Source organism: Pinus tabuliformis, chromosome 1_2, assembly GCF_031772625.1.
Source record: "Pinus tabuliformis cultivar Carrire ecotype Pingquan chromosome 1_2, CPIR1, whole genome shotgun sequence".
NCBI classification, from domain to species: Eukaryota; Viridiplantae; Streptophyta; class Pinopsida; order Pinales; family Pinaceae; genus Pinus; species Pinus tabuliformis.
The window spans coordinates 836,538,159-836,562,159 of record NC_142298.1 but is presented as its reverse complement, the minus strand read 5'-3'; positions in this window follow the sequence as shown (position 1 = coordinate 836,562,159).

The following is a 24,001-nucleotide window of genomic DNA, read 5'->3' as shown; positions in this document are numbered from 1 at the left end:
TTGGAAATCACTATAAGGCTGCATGCATCACCTATTCAAGATATGAACCTGGGAGTACTATAGATCCACTCACAATTAGCTAGCTTACACCTAGTAGAGTTACAAAGTTTGAAGAAAGACAAGGAGACTAAACCAGAAGTGTGCATAGAGGTCTGGGGTTTGATGTGCGAGGGAAATTCGCATGATAAAGACCACTATCCAGTGTACGCAACTTATATTGCAGGAGGGGGGGAAATTCCCCTAAAGCTTGAGGCCCAGTAGGGCTGAGCATGGGGGCTGCGCTATGGTGTGTTATTTCTCAAGTTGTTGGAAAACATGTGATAGATAATTGCCATTTACTTCAAAATTTCATCCAGACACCCCAACAATTGTTCTGTAACTTCTGCAAATCTATGGGCTATGATGAGAGCCGCTATCGAAGCTATGAGCTGATGATGGAAAGAACACCTATGTACCATATGCAAGCAGAAAATCGGCCTCCATATCAAGGTGCCAGAGGAGTGCAAGGAGGATATCAGGGTCAAGGATGGGGATTGTGGAGGAGGAGGACCTATTAGAGGCCATGGCCAAATTGTCTGTTATAATTGTGGACAACCAGGGCACTACTATGAGAGTGCCAAAATCCTACACACCCATCATGTCAATACTATATATAGTTTGACCATACTATAGAAGAATTCCTAGTGCTAATAGCTAAAATGCAATAAAAGAAAACACAACCTCAGTAGCCTACGCAGAATCTACAGATGATGAGGGTTGAGCCTTGTGAAGAAGATCAAAGCATTATCATTGTGCTAAGAAGTGGAATGACAACTGGCGCTAATAAGGGTAAACAACCTGAAGAGGAAGGAGGGGTCCACAAAGTGCTGAAGTGATAAGTCGACTTTGATTTGGATTGTGCCAACGAAACATTTATGGAAGCCAAGAAGAGATTTGCGGAGGCCTCCACTTCAGGGAGCGAGGACAAGATGCAAGAAATCAACACGCCTATAGAATTTTATCCCTCTATACTCACTACGTTTTTGGAGACCTACATGAAACTGTTGTGCCATAACAAGGCTATCGAAGGCCTACATGAATTAATAAATAAATGTGCTAGCAAAGAAAAATCCCCTGACGGACACCACGTAGTAAAAAAGATTGGTAAGCATAACGCATGAACAAGGTGATAAATGAGACTAACCAAGCATATAGGAGATTATGAATTGGATCAGGTTATCTTGGATCCTGGGTTCGATGTGAACGTTTTTCAAAACATAAATGGGAAGGGATGGGGAGACCTGCATTGCAGTGGTCACTGATTCAGCTTAGAATGGTGAATCAGTAGAAAAACATCCCCATGGGATGGTTATATGGTGTAACAGTTGATATTGAAGGTGCGAGCATGGTAGCATACTTTGAAGTTATAGAAATTTTTTATGACAATAATCCCTACCCCATGCTCCTGGGAATTGACTGGGCTATTGATATGGATGGAGTCATCAATTTGAAGAAGAGGACAATGTCATTTGAAAGGAATTTACTTTGGGTTATAGTACCGTTGGACCCTGTAGAAGGGGTGCGATATACTGAACCAATCTTCGATAATGATGAAAGTGATGATGAACTAGATCAGATTTACAAGATAACAGCACCAGATCAGGACTGGATCAATCCAACAGTAGATGGACAGATTTCCTGGGACTAAGAGAGTTCATGCACCTCCGATTCTGACGAGGAGTTAGAGAATTGGAAGAATCACTTGCATGAAGTGTCTACATTACTTTTAAATATGATGATGAAGTTAATGCACCATGTTTCATTGGTGGTAAGGAAATTACTCTATTATGATGGTTTAACTGATGTAGATATGTTTTTGGATGAATTTCAATGCAAAGTCCCTGAGGATCAATGCTTCCAAACATTAGAGTAGGCACTGCGTGCTACGCCTGCACGATGGTGGGATACGCATAAGGATAGTTTTACTGGATAGCAAGATTACCAAAGAATGATGAGGTTATGGTTTGGGCATGCTAACACCAGAATGATTGAGAAATATAGTGGAAGGGATGATCCACATGATAACCTAGTGAAATGGACTAAAGCATGGGGAATAGAACTGCAGCTAGAGTGGGTACACATATTTTTCCATACTTTGGATACAATTCACATGAACTAGTATCTGGAAACGGAGCTTTGACATGGCACCGTGGAATGGGATGTATTGAAGGAAGGGTTCTTATTGACCTTCAACTTTGAAGACATATTTGCAAGCATCGATGAAGTGCTATAAGAGATTAAGGCAGTTGTATTCATAATGTCGATGAAACCTATGGAATGTACCCAGCCAGACTGAATCACCTAGCTGCACCATGCAATGGAGTGCTATAATGTGACCATTGAAGAGGAGGATGAAGACCTGAGAAACAATAATATTCTAGAGGAAAAGGGACATTGTGAATTCAAACGACTAAAAATAGAAAACTCGGACATCTACACACCTTTGAAGACAGATAAAGTCAACATTGGCACTAAATAAGAACCAAAGTTCGTGAAAATTGGGGATTATTAGGGTGATGCTACAGTGGATAAAGTTTTTGAGTTACTCCATGAATACCAAGTTTATTCCCTAGTAAGTTTTCATATTTAAAGGGGATAGTTTTCGATTTGGGTGTTATGAAGATTACTCTGAAGCTGGATGTGAAGCCTATTAAATAGAGGTTGTATCACCTTAATCCTAAATACAAGGAAAATGTTTTCCAAGAGCTCAATAAGATACTGGAGGCATGCATCATAGAACCTATTGAAGAATTTGATTAGGTGATCTCGATGGTGGTTTAGGAGAAGAAATAGGAAGTGGAAATATAGATTTGCGTAGATCTGCAGAAGCTTAATGATGCGTGTTCACAACCAATTCCAAACATTTTTTACAGATGAAGTGTTAGAAAATGTTGGAGGGCAGGAGGCCTATTCCTTCACTAATGGGTTTTTCAGGTATCATCATATTAAGATCGCGCTTGAGGATAGGAGAAAAATTACCTTCGAGATAGAGTGGGATTGTTTTTAGTACACCGTGATTCCATTTGGACTCAAGAATGCACCTGCGATATTTTCCGCATAGTCATAGCAGTATTCAAGGAGTTCATTCACAAGTTTCTAGCAGTATACTTTGATGACTGGACAGTGTTTGGATTAGTGAAGTGCCATGTAGCAAGTTTGTGTCTGACATTGGACACATGTCACAGATACCAAATCGCGTTGAATTTGAAAAAATGTATATTCTCTATTCCTTTTGGGATCTTGCTAGGTTAGGTTGTGTGAAAGTAAGGATTGATGGTGGACCCTGCAAAGATCACAGTAATTTTGAATTTGGAGGTCCCTAGGAACATCAAGAAGCTATGCACAATGCTACCACATATAGGATACTATAGAAAATTTATCAAAGTTTATGCTCAAATTACTACGCCCATGGAGAAAATACTAAAGAAGAACACAACATTTTTCTTGGAAGAAGAATGTCAGTGCAACTTAGATGTGTTGAAATAAAAGATGGTCACTACACTGATCTTGATATTCCCTTATTGGAAAAAGGCGTTTCATGTACATGTGGATGCCTCTTGAATTGCGTTGGGTGCAGTGCTAATGCACGCTAGTGAAGGAGAATTGGACCATAATATAGCCTTCACAGGTAGGAAGTTATCGAGAAAAAATATTCAATGACTAAGTGTGAAGGGTTGACCATGGTGTACGCGTTGTAAAAATTCAGACATTATCTGTTAGGATGACATTTCAAGATGTGCACAGATTATTCTTCCTTGAAATACTTTGTCAACAAGCCTGTGTTGGGGGAAGATCTACAGATGGTTGCTACTATTTCAAGAGTATGACTTTGAAGTCATTGTGAAGCCAAGAAGGTTAAATGCAGGACCTGACCATCTATCGTGGATCGAAATAGGAGAGGAGCCTAATAATGTAGAGGAAGGGTTGCCAAATGTGCAGCTCTTTATGGTGCATGTAGAAGATGACCATTTTGTAGACATTACTCAATTCTTGACTATGAGGATGGCACCAGAAGGATATACAAGTTAGTAGAAGAAGGAATTAGTAGTGCACATGGATGATTTTTCAGCCCTTGAGGGACATTTATATAATATGGGTGCAAACGAAATATTGCAAAGATATGTGTCAGACTTTGACCGGTATAGCATTCTTGCTGAAGCTCATGGGGGAACTGTGGGAGGCCATTATGTGGGAACGGAAACTGCACAAAATATTTTTCACACAGGTCTATGGTGGCCAACATTGCACAACAATTTCAAGGTGTATTGTAAGGCATATGATTCATGTCAAAGAACTGGAAGACCATCGCAAAGAGATGAGTTACCACTCCATCCTCAAGTATCTTTTCAAACCTTTGAGAAGTGGGTGATTGATTTTTTTGGGGCTATTTAGCCCCCTGGAGAGAAAACATGTGTGCGCTATGTTAGCACCTAAATCTGCCTTAGGCTGAAGGAAGGCAAAAATTAGGGTAACCACAAACCACACTCAGTCTGGAAGCTAGCCCTACCAGAGCAGGAGAAGGCTCTCTCCAAGTCACGCTAAGGGAATAGATAATTGAAAATGGTCTGAGATGACTTACAATGAAATATCTACCTTAGTCTAGTAAGTGAATAGGGATTCGGGAAACAATTTTCATGAATGACCTAGCTTCTGGGATGGTATGGGACCAACGGTCAGCAAAGAATAGAGAATTTAATACAAAGGCACAGATTATTCCGTGAGGCAAGGTAGGCAGAAAATGTAACAATTTAGTTTGAGGTACCGCGACATGAATAGATTGCTGAAGAAAGTGAAAAGGGCATAGTGACATGAATCCTTTTCAACAGAAGAATAACACTGAATATGAAATTTTCCCACAGGCAGAGCAATAAAATTGAATTCTACCTAATCTCACTCAGAAAATTTCACTGGAAATGAACATGAATTGAATTATGAAACATAACAAAATACATATGAAAACATAAGAGACACATTTGCTACACTCACAACCACAAGAATCTCATGAAACAGAGCCACTGCCTTTCATTAATTCTCTGTCAAAAATACACAGTGAAGAAACAAAGTTTCATTCCCACAGTCTCCCAGAAGTTGCAAGCCAACCAACTCTTTGCAAATAACTTGCATACAATATATAGAATGTTTAAGTAAGAGATAGAATGCCCAAGTGTTTGGGATTTACTCGAATCATTGCAAAATGGAGATGGAGAGCCAACCATCAGTTACAAGTGTAGCGCTACAAACATGACATTTGGCTTGGGTGACCATTTGCCTTCCTTCGCCACTTGGATAGAAGCCAATCTGGAGAAAAAACACTTTAAATGTTTCCTTTGGTGCCAAAAAACTGAAGTGTAGATGAGCGGGCCCACTTGGAGAAGTCGCGAACTGAAATTTCGCGAAACGGAAGCAAATCGGGCAATTTTTCCTCTGTGTGCCGCGCCATTTTCTCTGTGTGCTGCGCTACTTTGGGGCCTATTTTGGGGCACTTGTAGGTGTCCAAAATGTGCCCAAGTGGGCTTTTTGGAAAGCCTGTCCTATCTACTTTATAACCCCACTATAATTTTTGAATTTGGTGCTCATTTCCCCTCCAAATCTTCATTCTCCCAAGACTGCTTCCTGTGTGTCAAAAAAGGGGCAGAGAGGCCATTTTTTGGGTGTTTTTTGACATTTTGGAGACTCATACCTCGCCAAAATTTCTTCTCTGGACAGCAGTAGTCGTGATTTTCCATGCTAAATCCAAAAATTAAAACCATTCCTCATTTGGAGCTCTAGAATTTTAGTGTCGTGCCACACAAGAAGAAAAACCTTGTTTTTTGCCCAAAAATTTGTGAAGTGACCAAAAATTCCCCAAATTTCTTGAAATTTGGGCTGGAGGTTCCCTATGGAGTGTTATGATGGGCCAAGGAGGCCTTAGCCAAGAGTCGAACTTGATCTTGCTCTTTTGCCTCTTTTGACTTTCTTGTTGCTTTCCTCAATTTCACTTTCAAACTCCTTATTCAGGCATGTGCACTCATGTTTCGCACACTGTAATCAGTAGAGAAAGGCCCTGGTCGGCCTTGTCTAGCAGCCTCTCCAAATGCATGTTGACCCTCTCAAGGTTGGCCTCCCGATCCTCATTGATTTCTTGCTCCAAAGATGTGAGCTCAACCCTTCTTCTTTGATGTGAGCTCAACCCTTCTTCTTTGAGCAGCTTGGCGATGCTCACAAATGTTTTGCAGCTCCATAATCACCTGCTGATCCTCAAGCTGCTTGTTTCTCTGCTCCAGGTACTTCATGTTCCACTTGGCCCTCTCCAAGTCAAGGGATAAGGACTCAATCACTGATTTCTGCTCCTGGATGATCTCTGTAAGCTCTACATTTGTTGGTTCTGCATCTGTCTCATCATCATGGAGGAGAACCTGATGGCCCTTCCTCCTACACTGGCTCCTTACCTCTGACCTGCTCATGTAATGACGATGTCGGAAGCGGGGCCCCTTCCACCTCGAGTGGAGATAACACTCGCTTTTCCGCTGCAAATAAGGGTCTACTACCTCCTGATAGGTGATGTATAATGGCATTGTAGCAGTCTTATGTCGCTCATACTGATGAGATGGGCCACCTATCTCATGCTCTGCCTATGATACTACCTGTGGAGCTTTGAAGAAGTCACAGGAGATGAAGTCCTCCTAAGCAATACCCTGTAATCCCAACTGGTGGTGCTAAATTGGAAACTAGGGCCAAACTCCATGTGGGTTAGCTTATTTCTGGCAGCTGATATTTTTATTGGATCCCTCTCGTCGAGAGGTGTAGGATTGATCCAAAGATCATCCGATTCCGATAAGTATTTATGGAGATATAAATTTATTTTGTTTATGTAATTATAGTCAAGCCGACCAGCTCTTATGTAGGCTCTAGAAGCCCATCCGACGTGTCTATTCATCATCCTTGCTTTAGTATAAATAAGAGAGGATTTGGAGTCATTAGAAAAAACACATTCTTGAGTAGTCTCCTCCTCTCCACGTCTGGGTTTTTGGTGAAGGAGAGAGACATCATCAATGATACATTGGTCACTCAAGTAATGCCCTCGATGTTGTATGTTGCCCCAGCCGTAGATATCTAGTCGCAGTGAAGGAGGCCTCATACGCACAACAAATACTCTATTATGTTGTCATGCACATACGTAAGATCACGAAGACTTACATGCTGGAGACTCCAGGCATTATATAGCAAACAGCAATCATGGAGATACGCGTATATATGAACAGCGTATATGCATTATATAGCAAATAGCAATACAGTCATGGACATATACGCATTATATAGCAAACAGCAATACAGTCAATACACATTATATAGCAAACAACAATCATGGAGATACGCATATATATGAACACCGTATACGCATTATACGCATTACATAGAAAACAGCAATACAGTCGTGGATATATACGCATTATATAGAAAACAACAATACAGTCATACGCACAGCATCTGAATAGAGAAGACAATAAAGTCATAAGCTGTGATGTGATCTTAGCCACTGGAAATCACACACCACTTATATGGATACATGGAAACATATATACGCTGTCCAGAAGATATACCCAGGCACACAGTAGATCTGGCAATGTGGTTACACAAGGCACGCAGTGAATCTGGTAGCGTGGCTATACATGGAAACTAATATACGCAGTCATGATAAACGTTGTCCAGAAGACATTCACAGGCACGCAGTGGATCTGGCAGCATGATTACACAAAAGGCACGCAGTGGATCTGACATCGTGGAAACATATATATGCTGCTCTTATATATACCTGTATACACTGTCATACACAACAAATTCAGGTCATACACAGATATGGAATACGTTGCAAGCCACAATCTCATAGAAAGGAGCTACAGTAAGGTTTGACTGCACCTAGGGTTTCGTGCAGTCACAACCTCGATGCCAAGAGCAATGAATAACATCATCACAGTGATGATCTGAAGGAGTTATCTCACATACTTTCGTGTGAGTATTGGAGCAGATCCACTCGACAGAATTTATCATATTGTTTGGTACAAATGATAAAGGAATGATGTAGTCTCAGCAGCATAAAGGTTACATAATAAAGCAGTAATGAGAATCTCAACAAATATACAGTGATGACAAAGGTATATTGCTACAGTCCACATAATGATGACTTCAATCAAGAACTCATTAACATAATGTAATGATTGTCTTAGTGCTGAAATAAGGAGGATCTTAGCAGCAACGAAAAAGAGGATTAGAGATCTGGTATATGCATCTCGGTGACATGGGCAGCATGATAAGATCATGGACATAGGCAGCATGATGATTAGTGCAGCATGGTGTCATATGTAGTGGTGAAGCAAGGACATAGATGCAGCACTACGATAGGTGAAGTCATCACCTTGGAAAATCAGTTGAAGCAGAATGTCTTCAACTGATCTCATTGTTATAGAAGATGATCTATGCTTAGATCTAGACAAGTCAAAGTGTTGACTTCTGTTGTAATTGTACTCTCTCTCTCTCTCTCTCTTTCTCTACTGAACTTTGAAGATAAAAGAAGATTTGATCAAAGGGTTTCCCCACACATTGTGGGGTTTGTCCCTGGCTCGCGCCATATCTTGTGTCCTCTTGTCTTGGCTTGTCTTCTACGTTTTATATTTATGTTCTATCTGCAGTTTATCATAACGCTGATGTGATTGCTAACTGTGAAAATTTAAATAAATTGCTCTAGCATAGAACATAGCTAATCTTAACATGGTATCAGAGCTGAGGTGAAGACAATGCCCAAGCAAGAGTGAAAGAGCAATCACCAAATACAGTTGGGTGAAGTTGAAGTAGAGAATGTTATTAGAATGGCGCAGAAAAACTTCTGATGGCATCACTTCATTGGGAAGTTCAGATCTAAGGGTAGGAAGGAAAGATAGATGTCTTGGTTATGAGTTCGGCCCTTATGCGAAGGAGTGCCCGAATGACAGAGATGTGGGTCATCAAATACAATGGTCGACTCTTCCATGAAAGCAAGGAACCCCAAAATCTCTTTTATGTACCTGATTGAACCTGATGTCTATCTCGGAAATGGAAGTTAAAGGTTACAAGGTGGCACTTATCGATGGAAAGGTACGTGTTTGAAAATAGATTTTTTAAAGATGTTTTTGAGTTCAGGGTTGTATCAAGTTGCAGGAAGTCCACTGGGGACCATGTCCATTGACTCAGCACCGGAGGTCTGTGAGATAGATGGTGACTAGTATGCCTGAATTCAAAAAGAAGCATGAAGGTACATGTCTGAAATGTACTGAAGGAAAATATTATAAGGGGACCATTCCCCTCATGCAGCAGGTTCACAGGTTTGGAACAACCCGAGGAGTTTGAGAATAATGATCAAGAAATCTCATGTATACAGGTGGAAGAAAGCCCTCTATGGCTTGAAGAAAAACACCTCGGGCATAGTATGAGAGGATTGATAGCTGTCTAATGTAGCTGAGATTCACTAGGAGTGAAACCGATCCAAACCATTAATCGAAGATTGTAAACCTCTCGTACCGGCACCTATGTCTGACAAGTGCAGACCCTCTCATTTATAGGAGACAGAGGGAGTTGGATTCTGAATGTGAGAAGATAAGCTGAAAGCTTGTGACTGCCTCGAGGATCTTAACTTTCAGAAGTTATATGGTAATGATGTTGGACCAGATTTGGGAAATGCCTCTGAGTTTCATAAACTCATTCGCGTTGATGTTCTTGGAGAACCTCTGTCCGGACATCTGTGTTGCAGTTAGCATGGTGAGGTCATATTTGGTTGAGCCTCACTAGATTGGTACCAAGAATCTTCTGAGATATCTTTAGGGGCACAATCTCTCATGGATTGAGATACACTGCTGGAAATATGAAACCACATGATTATTCGAATGATGAGTGGGCAGGAAGAATGGAGGATCACTAGAGCACTTCTTAGTGCTATTTGGAATCTGCCTTGATATCCTGGATGAGCAGGAAGCAGAAGTCGGTGACCCTAAGCATCACCAAGGCAGAATACATTGCTGATAGTATGGCCTTCTATGAGGTAGTCTGGTTGCTGAAGCTCTTCAGTGAGCTGTTTGTACACATGATGAATACCACTGTGAATCTCTGTGACAACCAGAGATGGGGTTCGATTATTGAGGAATCCCGTATTTGACAATTGCTCCAGCAGATAGACATCAATTACTGCCTTATCTGGGATATGGTAAGTCGATGATCAAGGAGGCTCCATCACACTGAGATGATGTACAGTACAGAGCCCTGAGGAAAGATCAAATTTGTGATTTTCCCGAACGACTTGGAGTCGTCGAGAGACCTTTGTAAAAGGGTCCTGCATGCTGCATACATTGAGCTCTAGGAGCTTTGGGGGGCTTGCAGTTCTATTGGAGCAACATATGACCACAGGGTGACTCACCCTCCCCTGGTGGTGCGCTCTGAAACAAGATGATTCGCTCTCTTTTGGGACAACATGATTCGCTCTCTTGTGTAGCAGGATGATTAGTTCTCCTATGAGGCCTGGATTGATGTGTTCTCCATGGCGATTGTAGCAGGATTGATGTGTTCTCCTATGAGGCCTGGATTGATGTGTTCTCCATGGCGATTGTAGCAGGATTGATGTGTTCTCCTGTGAGGCCTGGATTGATGTGTTCTCCATGGCAGCCTAGATTGATGTGTTCTCCATGGCGATTGTAGCAGGATTGATGTGTTCTCCTGTGAGGACAGGATTGATTAAGTTCTCATGTCGAGGCATCCTACCCATGCAGTCTAGAACTCATGGGAAGTACCTCTCATCTGATCAATGAGCAGGGAAATGAAGTTAGGGACCATAGTAGTACCGATGGACGCATCGTTGTATCTACCATACTCCCTACGCTAGGATGTCCTCCATTGATCTGGGATTAATGATACTGGTCTGGGACCAGTGGTAGGAGTTGTACATACTATGACGCTGACTTCGGGTCGGTTAAGACTGGTCTGGGACCAGTGGTACACTCTCTAAGACTACGATACTGGTCTGCGACAAGTGGTAGGAGTGGTACTTACTATGAAGCTAACTTCGGGTCAGTTGAGACTGGTCTGGGACTAGTGGTATGCACTCTGAGACTGAATTCAGGTCAGTGGAGAATGATATGACTCATTCTCGATCAATTCTTCTTCTTCATAGTTCAGCAGAGATGAGTAGAGCAGAGCTAGTAGGGCTGAGCAGAACAGAGCTAGCAGAGCTAGCAGTGCTGAGCAGAGCAGAGCCGAGACAACAGAGCTGAGTAGAGCAGAGCAAAGCTAGCAGAGCTAAGTAGAGCCAGCAGAGCTAGGCATAGTAGTGCAAGGCACTAATGGTAGAGATAGTATAGTCGTACATATGGATCAGTGGATGGAGTTCTCCCTAGTTGAGAGGGAGTGTTAAATTGGAAACTAGGGCCAAACTCCATGTGGGTTAGCTTATTTCTAGCAGCTGATATTTTTATTGGATCCCTCTCGTCGAGAGGTGTAGGATTGATCCAAAGATCATCCGATTCCGATAAGTATTTATGGAGATATGAATTTATTTTGTTTATGTAATTATAGTCAAGCCGACCAGCTCTTATGGAGGCTCTAGAAGCCCATCTGACGTGTCTATTCATCATCCTTGCTTTAGTATAAATAAGAGAGGATTTGGAGTCATTAGAAACACATTCTTGAGTAGTCTCCTCCTCTCCACGTCTGGGTTTTTGGTGAAGGAGAGAGACATCATGAATGATACGCTGGTCACTCAAGTAATGCCCTCGCTGCTGTACGTTGTCCCAGTCGTAGATATCTAGCCCTAGTGAAGGAGGCCTCATAAACACAACAAATACTCTATTACGTTGTCATGCACATACGTAAGATCAGGAAGACTTACATGCTGGACACTCTAGGCATTATATAGCAAACAGCAATACAGTCAATACGCATTATATAACAAACAACAATCATGGAGATACGCGTATATATGAACAGCGTATAGGCATTATACGCATTATATAGAAAATAGAAATACAGTCATGGACATATATGCATTATATAGCAAACACCAATACAGTCAATACGCATTATATAGCAAACAACAATCATGGAGATACGCGTATATATGAACAGCGTATACGCATTATACGCATTATATAGCAAACAACAATACAGTCATGGATATATACTCATTATATAGAAAACAACAATACAGTCATACGCATAGCATCTGAATAGAGAAAATGACAATAAAGTCATACGCTGTCATGTCATCTTAGCCACTGGAAATCACACACCACTTATACGGATATGTGGAAACATATATACACTGTCCAGAAGATATACCCAGGCACACAGTAGATCTGGCAATGTGGTTACACAAGGCACGCAGTGAATCTGGTAGTGTGGCTATACATGGAAACTAATATATGCAGTCATGATAAACGTTGTCCAAAAGACATTCATAGGCACGCAGTGGATCTGGCAGCATGATTACACAAAAGGCACACAGTGGATCTGACATCGTGGAAACATATATATGCTGCTCTTATATATACTTGTATACACTGTCATACGCAACAAATTCAGGTCATACACAGATATGGAATACGTTGCAAGCCACAATCTCATAGAAAGGAGCCGCAGTAAGGTTTGACTGCACCTAGGGTTTCGATGCAGTCACAACCTCGATGCCAAGAGCAATGAATAATGTCATCACAGTGATGATCTGAAGGAGTTATCTCACATACTTTCGTGTGAGTATTGGAGTAGATCCACTCGACAGGATTTATCATATTGTTTGGTACAAATGATAAAGGAATGATGTAGTCTCAGCAGCATAAAGGTTACATAATAAAGCAGTAATGAGAATCACTGTCTCAACAAATATACAGTGATGACAAAGGTATATTGCTACAGTCCACATAATGATGACTTCAATGAAGAACTCATTGACATAATGTAATGATTGTCTTAGTGCTGAAATAAGGAGGATCTCAGCAGCAATGGAAAAGAGGATTAGAGATCTGGTATATGGATCTCGGTGACATGGGCAGCATGATAAGATCATGGACATAGGCAACATGATGATTGGTGCAGCATGGTGTCATATGTAGTGGTGCAGCAAGGACATAGATGCAGCACTACGATAGGTGAAGTCGTCACCTTGGAGAATCAGTTGAAGCAGAATGTCTTCAACTGATCTCATTGTTATAGAAGATGATCTATGCTTAGATCTAGACAAGTCAAAGTGTTCACTTCTGTTGTAATTGTACTCTCTCTCTCTCTCTCTCTTTCTCTGCTGAACTTTGAAGATAAAAGAAGATTTGATCAAAGGGTTTCCCCACACATTGTGGGGTTTCTCCCTGGCTCGTGCCATATCTTGTGTCCTCTTTTCTTGGCTTGTCTTCTGCGTTTTATATTTATGTTCTATCTGCAGTTTATCATAATGCTGATGTGATTGCTAACTGTGAAAATTTAAATAAATTGCTCTAGCATAGAACATACCTAATCTTAACAGGTGGTCTACCAAAATCCAGATAAGGGAAAAGTGATAAACACTATTGAGCTGTTGTCGAGGGGTCTTGTGCTGCATGAAATTTTTCATCCTCTCTATGTTACCGCAAATAAAAAATGGTAGGTTCATCATCCACACCCTGGTAAAGTGCATGAGAAACCTGATGTTATAGGCATAAAGGCGAGAAAACCTCCCCTCACAACTGAAGTACTTCATGATCAATTTCATGAGTGGAGCATACTCATCTCTCAAAAATCTGAATGGAAAAACTCTCGTGAGCTAGCTCAAACAACTGGCCTTAATGTAAGGCTCATAATGATGCCTCTCCACCTTCTTCTTCTTATGCCACTGTTCTCCAATGTTTGGTATGCCTGTTGCCACTGATATGGTTTCGGGTGTCGATGTGAAGGTGACCCCAGCCAATATAGACTATCCTCCATGTAGGTGAAGTGCAAAAAGACGAGCCAACTCATGATGAACTTTGACATTTTCCACCCTCTGAAAAAATTCAAAAAATGCTAGGTGCTAGAAACATGACATAGCAAGAGGGCATGCCTGCAACTCGGTGAGGGTGTTTGGCTCATCTCTAACATGTTTTCCACTCCGGTGATGTCTCCTGGGGGCCTGTTCTCCTGAAGCTGTATCACTATGGGTCTCCTCCTCATATTCTGACGAAGCCTCGGATGCCATAACTGCTGTTTTCTAAACTGAATTTAGGCTGCCCTTTGATTTAAATGAAGCTAGTAGTTGCTTTGACAATCTACCACCAAGGGGACAATTAAAAAGGGAGCATTAGGATGGGGGATAATATAATGGGAATAGGGGTTTATAGGAGGATTTTGTTTAGGGATATACAGGGGGTTTTGGGATATTTTGATAGGGTAGGTTTGTGTTGTTGGCAAGGTAGGGTTTGGGTTTTTTGAGCAATAGGAGGAGGGGGAAGGGAGTATGACTTTAGTAGTGTTAGGGTAGTGATTATGGGAAAAATGGCATAGGGGAATGAGTAATAGAAGAAGGGTAGTAAAAACACCTTGGCAGCAATATCACTGTAGCACAAACCCTAGCATCATGGTTTTCTTGATGTCTTCTTGTATTTGTTTTATAAAAAAAAATTTCCTTTGATTTATAATCATAAAACCATGCTATTCCTTTCAAATTTGATGCAAAAGTGGAGGTAGGTTGCCTACCTTTCAATTAGATGAGCTCCACAAAAAATTTTGGGTGAATTGGGTGGTTTCTGGGCGTCTTACCCCTGTGCGCCGCGCGTAATACCCAGTGTGCCACGCGCCCTGAGTGCATCGTGCCAATGATGATTTTCAATGGTGGGCAGGCTCTGTGTGCGCCGCGCCCGGTAGTTCGCCGTGCTCCTGTCTATGTGCACCGCACGCTCTGAGATCACCCAAAGTTACTCCAAATTGATCTAATTCTTAAACTCATCACCATGCACCCTTCTTCCAATGCCTTTCTTGCACAATGAGCTTGTTTTATGGTGATATTTGTGTATATAGGCTTGGAGGTCACTTTTAAATTAACTTTTTCAAAAACCCACTTTTCTAATGTCTTGTTTCAACACTTTTTTCACTGACTTTAATACACCCTGACTTTCACTTTTTCTTTGGATTTTGGGCTCAAATGATGAAATTTTCGACACTTTTCACAAGGATTGCATGACAGAGCACTTTGGCAATGGAAACCATGACTGCACCTGAAGAAATCGATTGTCGACCCTTTTTGAAAATTTTGTCACCAATAGCACTGTTGGACTTTTCTTCAAAACAGAGTTTTGAAGAACCATCAATTTTTATCAATAAGATGATGGAGAGCTGCGGATCATTACTTTGCAAGAGCATAACTCTGGCCTACATGGCTTTACCGGGCATATTTCAAGACCAAACGGATCAATTCCCAGACCTAATGACCAAAAATGACTTTTGTCCATTGAAGGACCAAACCTTGATTGTTATGGACTTTTTGATTATTTGACACAAAGACATAAGCCAGCAGGATCCAGACATGAGGGGGAATGACTAGCATGACCTTCTTCGTCAGATTATGGCGTGCCCCTAGCAGAATTCAGCTGAGTGAATGGAGCGGGACACCTAAAAATGAAATGCATAAAGAGTTTTGATCTTTGACGGAGGACTGACCAGACCGACTCTAACATTGGCTCCAATCGGGGATGGTAGCTCCTTGGAGGTGCCAAGAATAGCAGATCTCTGGAGGAGCTAGATAGTGCCTTTTGTCCGTTGGGCTATGGAGTCATCATTTTGACAAACAACACAAGACCCTGACTTATTTATGAAACTGAAATGATCAAGAAATTGACTCAAACTTGACATTGAAATGACTCAAAAAATAACTTGACAGACTGAAACCAAACTAAAATAAAAATGGTATTTACAATGACAGTGGAAGCAGCATTAATAAATCAGCATTGGTACCGCTTGAGCAGCCGACCATTGATCGGCCCTCTAGGACAATCTTCCTTGTTCATTTCTTTCAGAAGAAAGGCATTATGACCCCTATATGCTGCAAACTTGAAAGGACCTTTCCAAAGATTCTCGAACTTGCCGTGCTTACCTTTCTCTTCATTCCTTGCATCCCACTTCAGCACCACATCATCCAACTGAAATTTATCTGCCTTTGCTTTTCTGTCATAAATTTTCTTTATCTTCTCCTGCAATTTGGATGTGTTCTTGAAAACTTCTTCCCTTGTCTGCTGCAAGTGGACCATTTGATTCAACCTTCTCTGCATGGGATCTTCTTCACTTCCTACCTCCTGAAGAAGTCTGACTACCGGGGCAGCAAGAGAGGTGGGAAATACTATGTCAACTCCATAAACAAGCTCAAACGGTGACATACCAATGGATTTTTTCTGACTGATCCAATCTGCCCAAAGCGCATGGACCAACCTCTTATTCCCACTCTTTTTATTTATTTCCAGCAACTTCTTGATGATGTTGACCAATGATTTATTCGAAGATTCCTCCAATCCATTTCCTTGTGGATGATAAGTCGTTGAGTGACCCAAAATGATGTGATATTTATGACAAAATTCTACCATCCTTTTCGATTTGAAATCTACTGCATTATCGGTGATTAACTTGTTTGGACAACCAAAGGGAGACAAGATGTTATTTTCGAGAAATGAAATGATTACCATATCTATAGCTTTTCTGGTGGGAGCTGCCTCAATCCATTTTGTGAAATAGTCTGTTGTTGTAAGGATCCATCTATGCTGTCCGAAAGAAGCGGGATGAATTTCCCCAATGAAATCCAACCCCCACTACTAGAAAGGAGCACTCATATCAATAGGCTTAAGTGGCAAAGGCTGTAATTTCTATTTTCCTTCGAAAATCTAACATTTATGACAGTGCTTGACCATCTTATACACATCAGCAAACAAAGTAGGCCAGTAGTACCTTGCTCTCAAAATTTTGTTTGCTGTTCACTTCCAAAAAAGGTGACCACCACACTCTCCTTCGTGGAAATCCTCCATGACTTTCTTTGCCTCTTCTTCCACCAAAAAGTTTAACAAAATGCCACCGGGATCTTTCCAATACAGTGTAAAATTTAGAATGCAAAACTTGGCAGCCTTCAACTTGAGTGTTCTCGCTTTATTTCTAGTCATGCCGGGCAGTGGTGATAGATTTTTCAGCACATATATTATATCTGAATACCATGGGGACCAAGCAAACATTTCAGATACATGAATGGATGATATTTCCTCATTCTCATCGGACATGGCAGTGATCCGATTTATGTCCAAAGCATGCAAGTTTGATTCGGCCATTAGCTTCGCCAACCCCTGTCCTTTGACTAGCTTTGTGGGCTTTATTTCCACGTCATATTCCAGCAAGGCTGCAATCCATTTTCCTCTTCTTCCTTCCGGATTGGTCTACACTAAAACATCTTTTACATCAGCATTAGGAACATAGGCCAGAATGTGAGAATGTAGGATATATACCAGGAAATCCTTCAATGCCTTCACAAGTGCCAGGGCTTGGTTCTCAATTATGTTGTACTTTAACGCTGCATCTCTTATAGCCCTGCTGAAGAATGCTATGGGTCTTTCGTGATCATCTCTTTTCTGTAATAAGACTACTGCCATAGTGTGCTCTGAAGCAAATGAAAACAATATGAAATCTTGAGTATAGTTCGGGCTTACTAGAACTGGAGCTGAGGAAAGGACCAATTTGACCAAGTTGAAAGATTTTACAGCCTCCTCTATCCATTTCACCTGGCTGTCCTTCTTAAGCATGTTGGTCATTTCTCTTAAGTGTTCAACAAGATTAGGTACAAGGCGACGCAGAAAATTCATCTTACCATTGAATGATTGTATCTCCTTTTTATTCTGGGGCAGATCGATTTGCTGAATTGCTTGCACACGTGCTGGGTCAATATGAATGCCATCCTTTGAAATGATGTGCCCAAGTAATTTTCCTTCCTCCATAGCAAACAAGCTCTTCTTAGGATTCAGCGACAAACCATATTTCCTGCACTTTTGAAAGACAGTTTTTAGATGGTGCATGTGTTCTTCATCAGATTTGGAAAACACTGTCAAATCACCTAGATACACCACCAAAAACGCAACCTTCTCATTCGCAAAAGCCAAGTCCGTTGCACGCTGAAATGTGGCACCTGCATTTTTTAAACCGAAAGGCATTTTGGCATAATGAAAGGTTCCCCATGGAGTGGTGAATGTTGTCTTGTCTCGGTCATCCTCATGGACAAAAATTTGGTTATATCCAGAATAACCATCAAGTAGTGACATACGGGATGCCCCCACTACTCGCTGAAGTATATGGTCCATTTTGGGCAGTGGATAGTTGTCCTTCAATGAGACTTTATTTATATTTCTGAAATGAATGCATAGACGGATCTCACCGGTCTTCTTCCGTATGGGCACTAAATTTGATATCCAATCTGAAAATCTGATGGGCGCAATGATACCTGACTTGTACAACCTGTTTACTTCCTTTTCGATAGATGGCAGTGTTACAGGGAAAAGTGTCTACACAGAACTACTTATCCCACTAAGGTGTGATAGATACCTTAGAAACAAACAAAGTAAAGATACTTTCGTTTTTCCTTTATGAAGTATAGATGAGAGAAGAACAAATAAGACCAACCTCTGTCTTGCGCTAATCTCCTAGTTCGATTCCTCTCTCTCTTGATAGTCTTTTGCTACTTGTTCCCTTGCACACCCAACTTCACAGAGTACCTGTAAGATCACAGTAGCATAGCACTATACAAGAACATGGATCTATAATCATAAACAATCTAGGATCAGATGTAAATTGACCATACAAATGCAGAAAACATAAATAACACAAGAGTATGGAGGAAAACTTGAATAGCTTTTATTGATAAACAAGAAAGAGCCAAGGGAGTTACAACCAGTTGTTCTAACCCAGCATCATCCTCTCAGCAAGGAAGCCCCTCTTCACCTCATACAAATCTTAGATCACCCAACAATCTGATGTTGTCTCAAGAAACCAACAGCAATTCCTTACAATATGCAAAATTCCAGCCTCCGGACCTCTGGGATGAGGGATCCATTTATAGATATCTGTAAGGGAGATGAGTCAGCTTGTGATTTGATTAGTGTCTTCCCTCTGATAGTTCTTGCTTCCACTTCGATATTGATGATCTCTTACTCATCCTTGGTCGAATTCAGAGAGTCAAGTGTCACAGGAAAAGTTTCTGGAAGTTTCCATGCCTCTCCACCTCGCAGAATGATACTTCCATTTGTCACTTCTTGCCCATCGCACCCCATAGAAGGGATTTTTGAAATGAAACGCACCCATACAGTGTATTTAGGTGAGATACAACGCACTTTGCCTATGGAGTAGCTGAAATGATCCTGTTTTGACCAGTTCTGAGCAGTTTTTCATGGAGAACTTCTGGGAGAAGCTGTAATCAGTTGACCTTGTTCCTTTAGGGGTTAGAACAACACTTTTAGGGACTTAGGAGCCCTTGGTTTATGGACATTTCATGCTTGGGGTCGTAGTGCCCAAAAATGTCTATAACAGGCAGCAACTTTGGATTTATCCTTCTCAGCTTCTGTCTAAATGGTTTTTGATTAGGTTTGATGGGTATTGTGTGCTGAATAATATTGGTATCATAGGTCTTTAAATTAGAATAATCCCAAGAAAACACATCTGCAAATGAAGCCATCAAACTGATGTATCTGTCCTTGATCTTTGGCGGTAATGCTTTAGACAATTTTACCAACTTAGGATTGGCAGTTGTTCCGATGTTGACCTCTTCTACACCCTTCTCTGTTGGCTGCAATGTTGGCTTGCGGGCTACATCATCTTGATAAAAAAGTTCTTCTAGAGGTATCAAGCCTTTAGGAATAATGTTATTCTTCAGCTGCAACATGTCCATTTCATTGATTTGCACTTCATCTGTACCATTCCCTTTGCCATCATCGTTTTTTACATCAATTGAGGTTTCTTTGAACTTGCCTTTGTTTAGCAGAAAATCCTTAATCTCCTCATCATCTTGAAACACTTGCCAATATCGTTGATTATCTGGAATGGTTAGATGATGCTTGACATGGATTTCAAATTTATTGCTGGAGTTCATGGGGATCTTCAAAATGCTTGCTGCCTTGGCAAGTGCATCAGCAATACTATTTTGTATACGAGGCACACATGTCAAGGTGTATTTTGAAAATAATTTTAAGATGTCTAAAACTGCATTATGATAGGCCCGCATCCTAGGATGTTTGGCTTGATACTCACCTCTGACTTGCTTTATTACCAATTCGAAGTCACCATATACCGAAATCCTTTTTGCATTCAGCTTTCTAAGATTCTTCAGGCTAGCAACCAGAGCTTCATACTCAGCTTCATTGTTTCAACACTCAAAGGCCAGCTTGTAAGAGCAAACCCTCATGCTGCTACGCACTTTTTTTGGGGCGGAGAAAGGACTGCGTACCCAAATTCCAATTCCAGCGCCATCATTTCCTACTGCTCCATCAAAATCCATGGTCCACAAGCCTTCTTCCTCCTCTTGTAAGTGCTGGAAATCTATTTGTTGTGCCTTGTCTGCTTGTTGTCCATTACTTTCAGTTGATTTCCCAACATTTTTCTGTTTTTCTTGTCCTTCTTTCTTCAAAATTTCTCTTAAATTTTCTGTTATTTCCGGAATATCATCTGCTTCTACTATCTAACTATATATATCACGTAAACTATTTGAAAACAAAACAAAAGACTCTAAATCTGTATGTACATAGTTAATAGGATGATTTATAGGTTTCTCCTTGCTTGTGATCATATATTTCATTTTTTGTTTCGGATATAATTTCCTCATTTTTCCAAACACAGGGATCATTACATAGGAGAAATCCAGCTGTAGTGTCCCTTTCAATTTCGCTACCCAAGACCTGGAAAGAAGCATGCCAAACCTTGGAGGAATATCTGCTACCACCACATCCATCAAAACATTTTTCATGGGAAGCTGATCCAAAATCACAACCAAGTCTTTGATGAGTCCTATACATCTTACTCTGCTGGAATCGAATGAATGGAGATCATGATATTGTCGGGTGATGTCCAGACCAAGCTTATCCATGATAGCCTTGGGCATGAGATTGTGCGAAGCTCCGGAATCGAACATGGCATTGTGTAACACAAAATCATGCAATCTTAAACTGATATAGAAGGGTGGCACATCGCTATCAGGAGACTCACCATTCGAAGCTGGTCTAAAAATCATTTCAGGCTTATTATCTTCTACATTTACCATGTCGGACATTGGGGTCCAAATTCAACATCTTAGATATTTTTCCTCTATAGCTGTTGTTATTCATTATTTCAGTCAAGGGGATGGATAACTTTAACTTAGAAATCTCATTCTCTAGGCTAAAAGCAGGAGTCTTTTCTACCTCCTTGACTGGGATCTCTTTCCTTTCCTTTTCCTTTGATGCAGCTTGCTGCTGTGATTGTTCTGCTGATTTTGATTTGCTGCTCTCTGGAGCAACCACCTCTTTTCCTTTTCTTTATGTAGATGATGAATCATTCTTTGCCATTTCAACCTCCTTCTTTTTCTAAATTGGTTTGGCTGGCACATCTCTGTTTCTAGGTGAATATCGCTACTGCTGTGCAGACAGAGCATTCATATACCCCCTTTGATACTCCTATGGTTCCTCTTCTAAAACAGTGTCGCTAGCTAGAATGAAATCCGTGTCTTGGTGTGCAGCCGAACTCACTACACACTCTTCTTCTTCGGTAATGTAAGTAGGCAGCTCATCTGGAGTGAAGAGGTGGTTTTCTTCACCTATTACATTCTTGTCCTCATCTGACTCCGGTCCATGAACAAAATTTTGCTACAAAGGTGTTTGTAGTGGCTGTTGCGCTGTCTACTCTTGGGTTCGTTGATCTCTCTGTCTTATTCTATATTGTGGCTGCTGTTGCCCATGAAAGTTAGGATTTCTAACATGTGGCTCAGTCTTGTCAAGCTTCACCCTTTCAAGCATCTGCTCTACCTTTTTGAGTAGTTGATCCATTGAAGAAGACTCTTCTTTCATAGTGGTTTTCTTTTCTGCTTTCGCTCTAGCTCTTTTAGACAGCAGATTTGCTTCAACGCTGACCGCAATTTTCTACATGTCTTCCATGGTGGCCGGTTCTCTCTCTCTCTTAATTTGTAGGCCATGTTAGCATCAAAACCATATGGAAAATTCATCATATCTAGTCCCACATGTGGCTTTAGATGATCTGAAATTTCATTATAGACTGCATTAAATCTAGCACAATAATCTTGGACCGACTCACCAGCGTTTCGTTTGATTTGTTCATATTCGGACAGAATTTGAAAGGGATTCTTTTTCACTTCCCACCGATTTAAAAATTGTCTTTGTAGTTCAGCCAAGGTAGTCATACTTGCTGCTGGCAAACCTCTGAACCATTTCCTCACATCACCTGCAAATGATACAAAGAGTCTCATCGCCACGTTCTCCGCATCGATCTCATGAAGTTCATAGAAGTCTGCCATTTTGTCTACATGTTGCTGAGCAGTAATGCTGTTAGGAGTGCCATAAAAAATGACATTTTACTTTGATAATCCGTTGGCATATCATCTAGAACCTGGGGCAGAACAAGGGGTGCGAAACGAGCAGCCATCATTCTTAGTGGATTTGGCCTTGGAGGTGTTGGAGGAGTGTGAACAGTTTGTAAGGGGCTTGCAATTGGAGTTTGGGGCTGTGTTGCAATATAATTATAAATTAACCTATTAGCTCTTTCTGTTTCGAGGTCTACAAGAAATTTTGGATTGGGGACAGTATAATTAATCTCCCTTTCGGATTTAGACTCAAACAATGATATCTCAAACCATTCGTCAAACTCAAGCTCTTCAAGATACTCAAAAATGTCGGTACATGAATGGGATTTGAACACGGAAGTTATGGTGCTTTCTAGATGAAGGAGTCTCGGGACAAAATTGGGGTTTTCGTAGATATGAGGAGGATCTGGGTCTGGATTGGCTCTAGTATATCGTCTCGAAGCCAGCGTACTATTGGTAAAAATCACAAGACACAACCGACTTACTCAGCCTTTCCAATCCTAAGCTCATCATCCGGAAGCTTAGAATTATTATGAAACAAGGGTATTTGATTTCAGTTTTGTCCCCAGCGGATTCGCCACTATGTTAGCACCTAAATCTGTCTTAGGCTGAAGGAAGGCAAAAATTAGGGTAACCACAAACCACGCTCAGTCTAGTAGCTAGCCCTACCAGAGCAGGAGAGGGCTCTCTCTGAGTCACGCTCAAGCAATAGATAATCGAAAATAGTCTGAGATGACTTACAATGAAATATTTACCTTACGCTAGTAAGTGAATAGGGATTCGGGAAACAACTTTCATGAATGACCGAGCTTTTGCGATGCTATGGGACCAACGGTCAGCAAAGAACAGAGAATTTAATACAAAGGCAAAGATTATTCCGTGAGGCAAGGTAGGCGGAAAAGGTAACAATTTAGTTTGAGGTACCACGACATGAATAGATTGCTGAAGAAAGTGAAAAGGGCATAGTGACATGAATCCTTTTCAACAGAAGAATAACACTGAACATGAAATTTTCCCACAGGCAGAGCAATAAAATTGAATTCTACCTAATCTCACTCAGAAAATTTCAATGGAAATGAAAATGAATTGAATTATGAAACATAACGAAATACATATGAAAACATAAGAGACACATTTTCTACACTCACAACCACAAGAATCTCATGAAACAGAGCCACTGCCTTTCATTAATTCTCTATAAAAAATACACAGTGAAGAAACAAAGTTTCTTTCCCACAGTCTCCCAGAAGTTACAAGCCAACCAACCCTTTGCAAATAACTTGCATAAAATATATAGGATTTGTAAGGAAGAGATAGAATGCCCAAGGGTTGGGGAGTTACTCGAATCACTGCAAAATGGAGATGGAGAGCCAACCATCAGCTACAGGT